This window comes from Lepus europaeus, unplaced genomic scaffold (genome assembly GCF_033115175.1).
Source record: "Lepus europaeus isolate LE1 unplaced genomic scaffold, mLepTim1.pri SCAFFOLD_3_1, whole genome shotgun sequence".
Classification (NCBI taxonomy): domain Eukaryota; kingdom Metazoa; phylum Chordata; class Mammalia; order Lagomorpha; family Leporidae; genus Lepus; species Lepus europaeus.
In genome coordinates, this window is record NW_026909276.1 from 8948771 (window position 1) to 8957789 (window position 9019).

General features: G+C 41.8%; 1 pseudogene; it reads right to left on the bottom strand.

Annotated features, from left to right (window-relative positions):
* Positions 1-1457: 1457 nt before the first annotated feature.
* On the bottom strand, positions 1458-3371 carry LOC133755310 (la-related protein 4B-like; annotated as a pseudogene).
* Between the last annotated feature and the right edge of the window lie 5648 nt (positions 3372-9019).

A 9019-nucleotide genomic window follows, 5' to 3' on the forward strand; every position in this document is an offset into this window, starting at 1 on the left:
AATCCTCCACCTGCAGTGCTGGCACCCCATATGGGTGCCGGGTTCTAGTCCCAGTTGCTCCTCTTCCAGTCCAGCTCTCTGCTGTGGCCCAGGAAGGCAGTGGAGGATGGCCCACGTACTTGGGCCCCTGCACCCACATTGGAGACCAGGAGGAGGCACCAGGCTCCTGGCTTCAGGTCGGCATAGCTCTGGTCATGGTGGCCATTTGGGGGATGAACCAATGGAAGGAAGACATTTCTCTCTGTCTCTCTCTTTCACTATATAACTCTATCTGTCAAATAAATAAAGAGAATAATTTTAGGCATTTTAAGACAAAATAATTTATATTTAAATTTATTATAAACTTGATAACTTTAGTGCTTCCTTGTTCAGAAGTACAACACTTTTAGAAGTGAATCAATGAGACCCTCATCTTGGAGGTAAAAAGAGCAACAATTTTTGTCCTCCACCAGCCAAAGAGGGGAATAAAACTACAAACACTACTCTCACACATAACTTTTAAATCCATGTGCTGATGCAGAGGTTCAGGAAGACATTGTCATGGAGTTAAGATGAGAACTCTTCTGAAAGAGTGCCTGGGGGTTGGGGGAACATGGACAGAAATGTGCATGGAGCAGGTGCACTAGGCCAAGAGCCAGAGCAGCCAGCTCACAGGGATCCAAACCATTTCATGATACAACATACTGGCAGCATGTCAGTGGCCAAAAAAGTATATTTTCATTTAGGTTCTATTCACTTGTTTTGAATTGATTTTAGGTAATAGCCACTTGCAATTGAGGGGAGAAGCTGGCTACTTGCTGACAGGATGTCAAAACTCAAAGCTTTCAGGTTTCTCTAGGGTGTTCTCTGCAGATTATTTCTGCCCACTGGATCAAAAAAGGCCTATATGTACATTTATATGTATTTTTAAATGCTAGAATTATTTGTTAACAGTTTAGATGAAAGCACAGCTCCCATGCCAGTATGTCAGCGACCTGACACTGCCAACCCCCTTCCACCTTGAGGCTAAGGCCACCCTTGACAGCCCTCATACATCTGCTGGGGCATCTGAGATACGCACTTGTAGATCAATATTATTTAAAAAAATAAAGTAGTATAGTTCCCTTAATTTAGAAAAATTCACTATATATAGCTTGCATTCAGAACCACACAGAGGCTTAACAGAAAACACCAATCTGTTGGGATAAATGCATTTTCTATCCTAAAAAATCAGACTTAAACATCACCTCTAGTTAAGCACCAATGTAAAATAAGGTTTCTATTAATTAAATCCTGAAAAATAGTTTTTTTAGAGGGGGAGAATCTGACTCACAGAAGAAAAAATAACTTGCAGGCATTCCATGGGGCTCACAGATACTGCAACTGCCCAACCAGCCACTCATCCTCATACTGAGTGGGAAAAGTGTTTCATTTGTGGCTAACACAGCTCTTTGCAACCCCTCCCAGACATAGAATTTTTACTGATGAGACTTGGGGGTAGTGTTCTGTCCTCTGTGAAGACACTTTCCAACAGCTGGTGGTGAGGGCCAGTGCCCAGGCTGCTTCCCCTGGTCTTTGGGGACTCTGGGAATGGACTTGAGGACAGGGGGCTCCCTCTATTTCCACACAGGTGCAGAAAGCTTCTTCTCCTCCTTCCTACAACTGCCATCATTTGACTTTTGTTCTTTTGAGGGTTGCAGTGGAGAAGAAGGTGGCTCTCTACTCGTTCTCTGACAAATCTGGGCATTTGCAATTCTGTGGCAGCTCCATGCACCTGCTCTGATTTACACACAGTTGTAGTAAGGACAGAAGGGAGTCTGTCCACACTGAGGGTTTCCCTCTGCTTTTCTGCCACCTTGGGATCCTCAGGTAAATGAGCTAGGGATGGGGATCATTCATACATTGCTGATACAGCACAAGAAGCCAGCGGTGAGGGCTCTCTGGGGACCACTACAGGAATAGTGTTCCTACTTGCATCTGCATGGGGCTTCTTTCCTTTGATAATCCTATTATCAAGCTAGATAGCCTGTTTTCAAACAAGTCCTCTGTCTTCAAATTGCCTCAGCTCCAGGTAATGGGGGGAAGTTGGACAGCCCCAGATCAAAGTTTGTGATGGAGGCTTTGGTCGTGTTGGAGACTGAGTTTGGCTGCTTGTAAACTTTTCCTCCCTTTTCTTCTTATAGCCAAAGGAATTTTTCCTGCTTCTGGGAGGATACTGTATGAGTGAAGTCAGAGGAGAGGCTGCAGGCTTGAAGGTTGGAGATGTAAACCCATGTATAAATCCAGTATTTGGAAATAGTTACCAAGGGTGGATTGAAATAGCTATGCATTAATGACAATGTCTGGGAGCAGTCAGGCTGTACAGAGGAAACTCTTGTTGGGGACTGTATACTGGAGGTAAATAAATGATGTGTAACACTGCTATGTATAAAGGTTCATGTAGAGAGACCTAAATCCATTCTTTGGCAAAAATGGGATTATAGCTATTTCCTTTGCTTTTAGCTGCACTTTAATTGGTTTTCCTTGAAAAGTTTTGACTTTTCGCAGGTATTTTTAAGCCTGTTGTGCATCAACTTCTGCTTCAAATGTAATAAATCAATTATCATTATGGGCAAATTCACAGTTTATAAATTTCAGTAAGTTATTTCCTTTAAATAGTGCTTCTACTTCTTCCACAGGGGTAGATTCAGATATTTCTCGCAATATTACTATGCAATGATTTTGATTTGGCCTTACTTTTTCTGCCTTCTCATCCACCTTAGCACTTCAACAATCAAATCCACACTAGTACTGAGTTTCTTGATATGGTCAAGGTTAGCTACCATTGTAATTTGAGCATACTGATCACTATCCATCTGTGATGTAAGATAGATGGCACTAGCAAGAGTCTCCCTAGATAAACAGAATTCCAATTTTTTTAAGTACTTCTTGAGAATCTTCCTGGCTTTCTGGTTGAGATGCATTTCCTCCTGTTTCACTATTTTCAGGTAGAGATTTGTATTCTGCATGATCCAGAGCCAAAGCATTCATGTCTGTTTTGACTCAGGTAAATCTGGTAATGCTTCATTCTCATGACTTTGTCACCATCACCATTGACATCCAATCCCTGCAGGCTGCAGTCTGCACCATGCCCAGCTGTCTCCTCCCATGCAGCACTCAAACCGACAGCTACACTACTTGCTTCCAAATGTAACATAAGTCCCCCACACTTTCGCATTAGGGTTTAGCTCAGAAACTTTAGTTGTCGGTACCTGACTCAAAGCTGGGATGGAACTTGTTTGAGAAGTGGTTTGAGATATAGGGCCATTCATCAGATGAGAGCTGCCCTTGCCCTCTTGACCTCACTGTGCCTGCAGTTCAGCCACAACTTTAGCGTCCTGACCAGAAGTCATGGGTTCCACTAGGAGAAGTTTAATGTAAACTTCAGGATGCTGCTAGCTTTGCCCGCCTTGCCCAACTAGCCTCTGGGGGACTCCTTGCTGCAGCCCCGGTGCCCGGCGACCACGCGACATGGAGGGAGAGCTGAGGAGGGAGACTAGGAAGAGGCGGCACTGCAGCACCAGGCTGGACGCAGGAAGCAAGGGCCGGCATGGGCCGGGTGCAGTGGCGGAAGCGGATTCTTCCCCTTTCGGGCCGAAAATGTCTCAACCTTGAGACTCTGGATCTCCAACACTCCTTCCCTTCGCATAAGAACACACTTAAAAAATCCTTAAAAGGTTGTGTGTGAATCAATCTGGCAGAAATTCACTAAATACCAAGTTGATAGCATCCATAGATGGGAGACTGAGCAGAGCCCAGCATCAAACCACCGTGCTTCTGATAATACAGGGCCCACATTTTCTCAGAAAGGAACACTGGAGGGACCCCCCTAAGGTGGGTCAGAGGCAAGAGTGCTAAAAGGATAATAACTGGGCATTCTCAATGAATAGGACTCACTCATGGTATTTCTGTAAGTTTGAAATAATTTCAAAATTAACTACTCTTAAAATGACCAATTTGTAAGATGACAATATCCATATCATGTTAGTAAAGCAGGGGCAGCAACAAATACTATGAAAGCTAAACCTTACCCAATTCTTATTAGGCCAAAGTTGTAAAATTTGTCCCCTTCTAAGCATCTACATGCTTGTGTGGAGACTGCACAAAAAATAGAATAACATTCACAATGCATTTCTTTTTTGGGAATATATTTGTGATAGTTTGGAAACAGCTTGATCTTTCTATTTTAAAGGTTTTGAAAACCCTGTTGCTCTTTAAAAATAATTATTTTATTTTTGTACTTGAAAAGTAGAAATGGGGTGTATCTCAAATCTGTTGGTTCACTCCCCAACTTTATGCCACAACTGGGGCAGGACCAAGTTGAAACCAGAAACCTGAAACACAATCTGGGTCTCTACAAGGGTGGCACAGACTCAATTCCTTTAACCCTCATCACTTTCTCTCAGAATGCACACCAACATGAAGCTGGAGTCAGAAGCAGAGCTGGGACTTTTCCCAGGCTCTCTGACATGGGATGCAGGCATCCCAAGCAGTGGTCCAACAACTAGGTCAAATGGCCACTCCTTAATTTTTAATTTAGTTTTTATTTGGAAGTCAGAGAGACTGAGAAAGACAAGCAGCAGAAATCACTCATCTGTTGGCTTACTACACAATGCCCACCACAATCACGGCTGAATTTGATGAAAGACAAGAGTCAGGAGCTTCATCCAGGTCTTCCATATGGTTGACAGAAATGCTTGGGCCATTATCCACTGCTTTCTCAGACAAACTAGCAAGAATCTAGACTGTAAGAGGAGTTGCTAGGACTCAAACCTGCACTCCTCTATGGGATGCCAATGTCAGAAGAGCAGCTTAACCTATTGAATCACATGCTAGTTCCTACATCAATTCAAACCAGTTCACTCATTCTATCCTATATGTATTCAAAGAATGCAAAGCTGGACATCCCCTCCCTTTCCTTATTTTAAAAGTCTCAGTCCTGCTTCACCTCAGAAGAATCATGGTTCACTTTAAACTGAATCTGTCTCCCAATTTGCAATCCTATTCTGCATCTGAAAAAATCTCTCTGATTTTATTTTAATCTCATTTATGACCATTTGCTTTATATAATCCAGGACTCTCTGGTCTTGTCTCCTTGCCTACTGGCAGATTTGAGAAAATGTTTTTTAATATGTATTTTCACTTCCCTTGGGTGAATACCTGAGCGTTAAAATGTTAGGTAAGTGAATGCTACATTTTTTTTCCTAAAAACTCTTCATTGAATTAGAATCCATATGTCTTACTGCTTATAAAAGATGTTCTTCAGAATCACATCCTCTACAGCTTTCCCTCAGATGTCTCAAGTGGGGTCTGAGCTTCCTTGGTGACATCCATAATCATATCCCTGAATGTGACTAACTCCTAAAATATGGACATCCTTGCTCAGCCAAGGCCATCAGGTCATAACTGTACCAAAGGGGTGGCTCTATGGATAGAAAATTTAAACCATGGTTGGGATTACCCTCAAGTATTTCCCTGTGCTGGCCTTCCATGTGTCTTTCCCACACAATCACTGGGATATGTACACAGTCTGAACAGTCAGTCATTTCAATATATGGGAGTGTCACAGCTATGCTGTGAAATAGCCTGTAGATGTCTGAGTAAAGTGAGAAATTATACATGATTATAAATTTTTGAACTTAAGAATACAAAACTCTTTCCTTATCAGTTTCAAATGCATCTCCTAACTCATTATGAAGAAGTTAAATATGAATTAATTCTGACATATCAACTATGACCATGAGTTAACTATTCTCTGATATGAACATTAGGTTCCTCCACAAAATGACTGAACATTGGAAGAGGCAAAGTGCTAAAGTATATGGTGTTCCTTATGTAGAAAATAATAAATGGGATTTATGTCTGTTTGTGTTAAGGTGGAGAGGATGATGAAACAGTGACCAGCACTATTCAGATTGAACAGTCTAAATACAAAACTTGGGGTTCAGCAGGTACAGCTCTTTCACCTCTATCTCCATTGTGTTCACTGTCACAAATAAGAAGCAGTTCTGGACAGGCTTGGATTCCTGAATTGCTGCAATATGATGATCTTAGCCTGATTTCTTCTGTGGTGAGAACTCCCTTCTCTCTTCTCTGGGGTTTCCAGTCATCAGTTATCATTTTCCTTGTATCTGTTACTATTATTATTTACTTATTTGAGAGGCAGAGTTTTAGACAGAGAAGAGAGAGGGAGCTCCTCCATCATCTAGTCCATTTCCCAAATGGCCACAATGGCCAGAGCTAGGCCAATCCCAAGCCAGAAGCCAGGATCTCCTCTGGGTCTCCCATGTGAGTGCAGAGGCCCATGCATCTGAGCCATCTTCCACTGCTTTTACAGGCCATTATCAGGGAGCTGGATTAGAAGTAGAGCAACCAGGACACCAACCAGTGCCCATATGAGTACCACAGGAGGAGGATTAGCTTCCTATACCATAGTGCCAGTCCCATCTCCTTGTCTCTTAATCCAGTCTATCTGCTAAATGGGAAACAGAATATTTCCAATTTAATGTCATCTCAACAGTCATTCAAAATATTGTCATGTAACATTTTTTTTATTGTTACATGCCTTTTAAATCTATAGCCAGGGGGCTAGCATTGTGGCATAGTGGGTAAAGAAACTGCCTGTGACACCAGCATCTCTTATGGGTGCTGGTTCAAGACCTAGCTGCTCCAATTCCAATTCATCTCCCTGATAATATGCCTGGAAATACAGTGGAGGATGGCCCATGTGCTTGGGCCCCTGTACCCATGTGAGGGATCTGAAAGAAACTCCTGACTCCTGATTCCAGCCAGAGCATTGTGGCCATTTGAGGCATGAAACTGTGGAAAGAAGATCTCTTGCTCTCTTTCTCTTTCTCTCTCTCTCTCTCTCTCTCTTTTCTCTGTGTAACTCTGACTTTCAAATAAAGAAATAATTCTTTTAAAAAATCTTAAATCCACAGATAAAAGTAAATAAAATTACTCTTCATATATTATATGTATTTTAAAAATATGGATAAGAGGAGCCAGCAGATCTAGTAGTTACATGCCTGAATCCTACATTACAGTGCATAAGTTTATATCTTCATCCAGAACCATACTCCAGTTTCCTGTTACTGCAGACCCTGGAAAGCAATGGTGATGGTTCAACTAACTGGGTTCCTGTCACACATTTAGGAAACCTATATAGAGTTCTTGACCCCACCTTAAGTATTGACACAATCTTGACCATTGCAGATATTTGGGAGTGGACCAGTGACAGGGAGCTTTAAGCCTAATAGTTGATTTTATTCTGCAGCCAATCTTTTACAACTTTTCACAGAAATCTTTTCAAAACCAGACCATTCTGAAATATTTAGTTTGCATGCTCACACACTGATGCTTAATGTGATGACCAAATATCTAATTTGGTCACAGTAGTCTGGATAACAAAGGTTACATGTTGGGGTATGCAAATGAAAGGAACAAAGGACATGGGGTCTCTTCCTCCACAAAGTGTGCACAGACTAACCAGGTGTGGTTTCTTTACTGATAAGGATTATAACAGCCTATTGTAGAGCACGTGCATGTGTTCATAGAACTAAGGTTTCTCTGAAACATATTTAGCAAGATACATTAGATAAACATTGTGAGAGTCCTGAATCCACACTGGTCTGAGGTGTCTCCCCCACTCTTTTTTGGCATCAGAAAGCAAAAACCCAGAGGTGCTGTGCTTATGGGGAGCCTCATCATTCCCACAAATCAGGCCTGAGAGACGTTCTGTGCCTCACTGTTCCCGCAACTGCCCCTAGTTATAAATCAGGCAGACATCCCGTGCCTCCTGGTATCAAGTATCTTCTCCAGCTGCTCCAGCCCACATACCACATCCCTTTGTTTGGCTTCTCCAACTTATCTCCCACCTCCCTTTGTACAAGTTCCCTATAAAACCCCAGCCCTACACCTGAGCCCAGAGCACCTCTCCCTCTGAGGATACTCCTGGCAGTTCTTTGCCCTAAAAATTTTTCTTTGCTCAGCATGGTCTTGGTTGTAGTTCTCAGTCATGGTTACAAACCCTAACAAGCATGTCTGAGAAAGCAGCTGCGTATTCTTGTGAAGCCTACATTCTCACAAGGGCTCAATGCTCTTCTTGTTAGCAGGTCATAAGCTATCCTTAATCATTATCTGAGGTCACATGCTGTGTACTAGGAAGAAAATGTCTTCACTAAGAGTGCTCTGGCAGAAATCTTATTCTCCACAGTCACACTTTATCATCTTTACAAACCTGCCTGGGAACAACCAGGTTGACCAGATCTGAGTCCACTGTGTGTGTGAATGAACGTGACTTTTTGCTTCATATCTAATGCTGTTCCTCTATTTTAGATTGCATATATGTTTGTGTGCTTATGCTTTGATTCATAGTAATTCCTCATGTTAAACTGTAAATAAAATAAATGAAATGTTGAAAGAGAAAAAAAAGAATTTATCCAAATGTTCCTATACATCCAATAATTTTTTAAGTTTAAATTGGTGAACACAAATGAATAACTCCATCTTGCTCTTCTATCCAACACTCTCATTTCTCCCTCACTCAATGTTGCTCAACCTCCCCCAGTACCTTTAACACTGATTGAGCTCACTGCAGGAGTATCTGTCTCCCCACTGCATTGTGAACTTCTGCCTTCACTCAACTCTATCTTCTGTGTTCACCACTCACTTAAATTCACTTCGATCACTCCAATGGTTAATGAGGGAATTATTTCCTTAGCAATTTCATGACATAGAAGAGAAAAATCAGTCTTTCATGTTTTTTCACTGTAGGAAAATTCTTCATGGAGAAAGAAATGTTAATGTATATGTTGGAAAAATATTATTGATCATCCTCTGGCCTGATACACTTGGACAGAGGTCCTACAAAAATAAAACTAGAACTATATTTATTGGATGCATTTCAAAGTCTCAGGCTAAGATGAGAGGCTGCCCATTTTCTTACAAAGGAGGATCCATTCATAGGACTGAACTGCAGTTGCAACATCATAAACTCAGC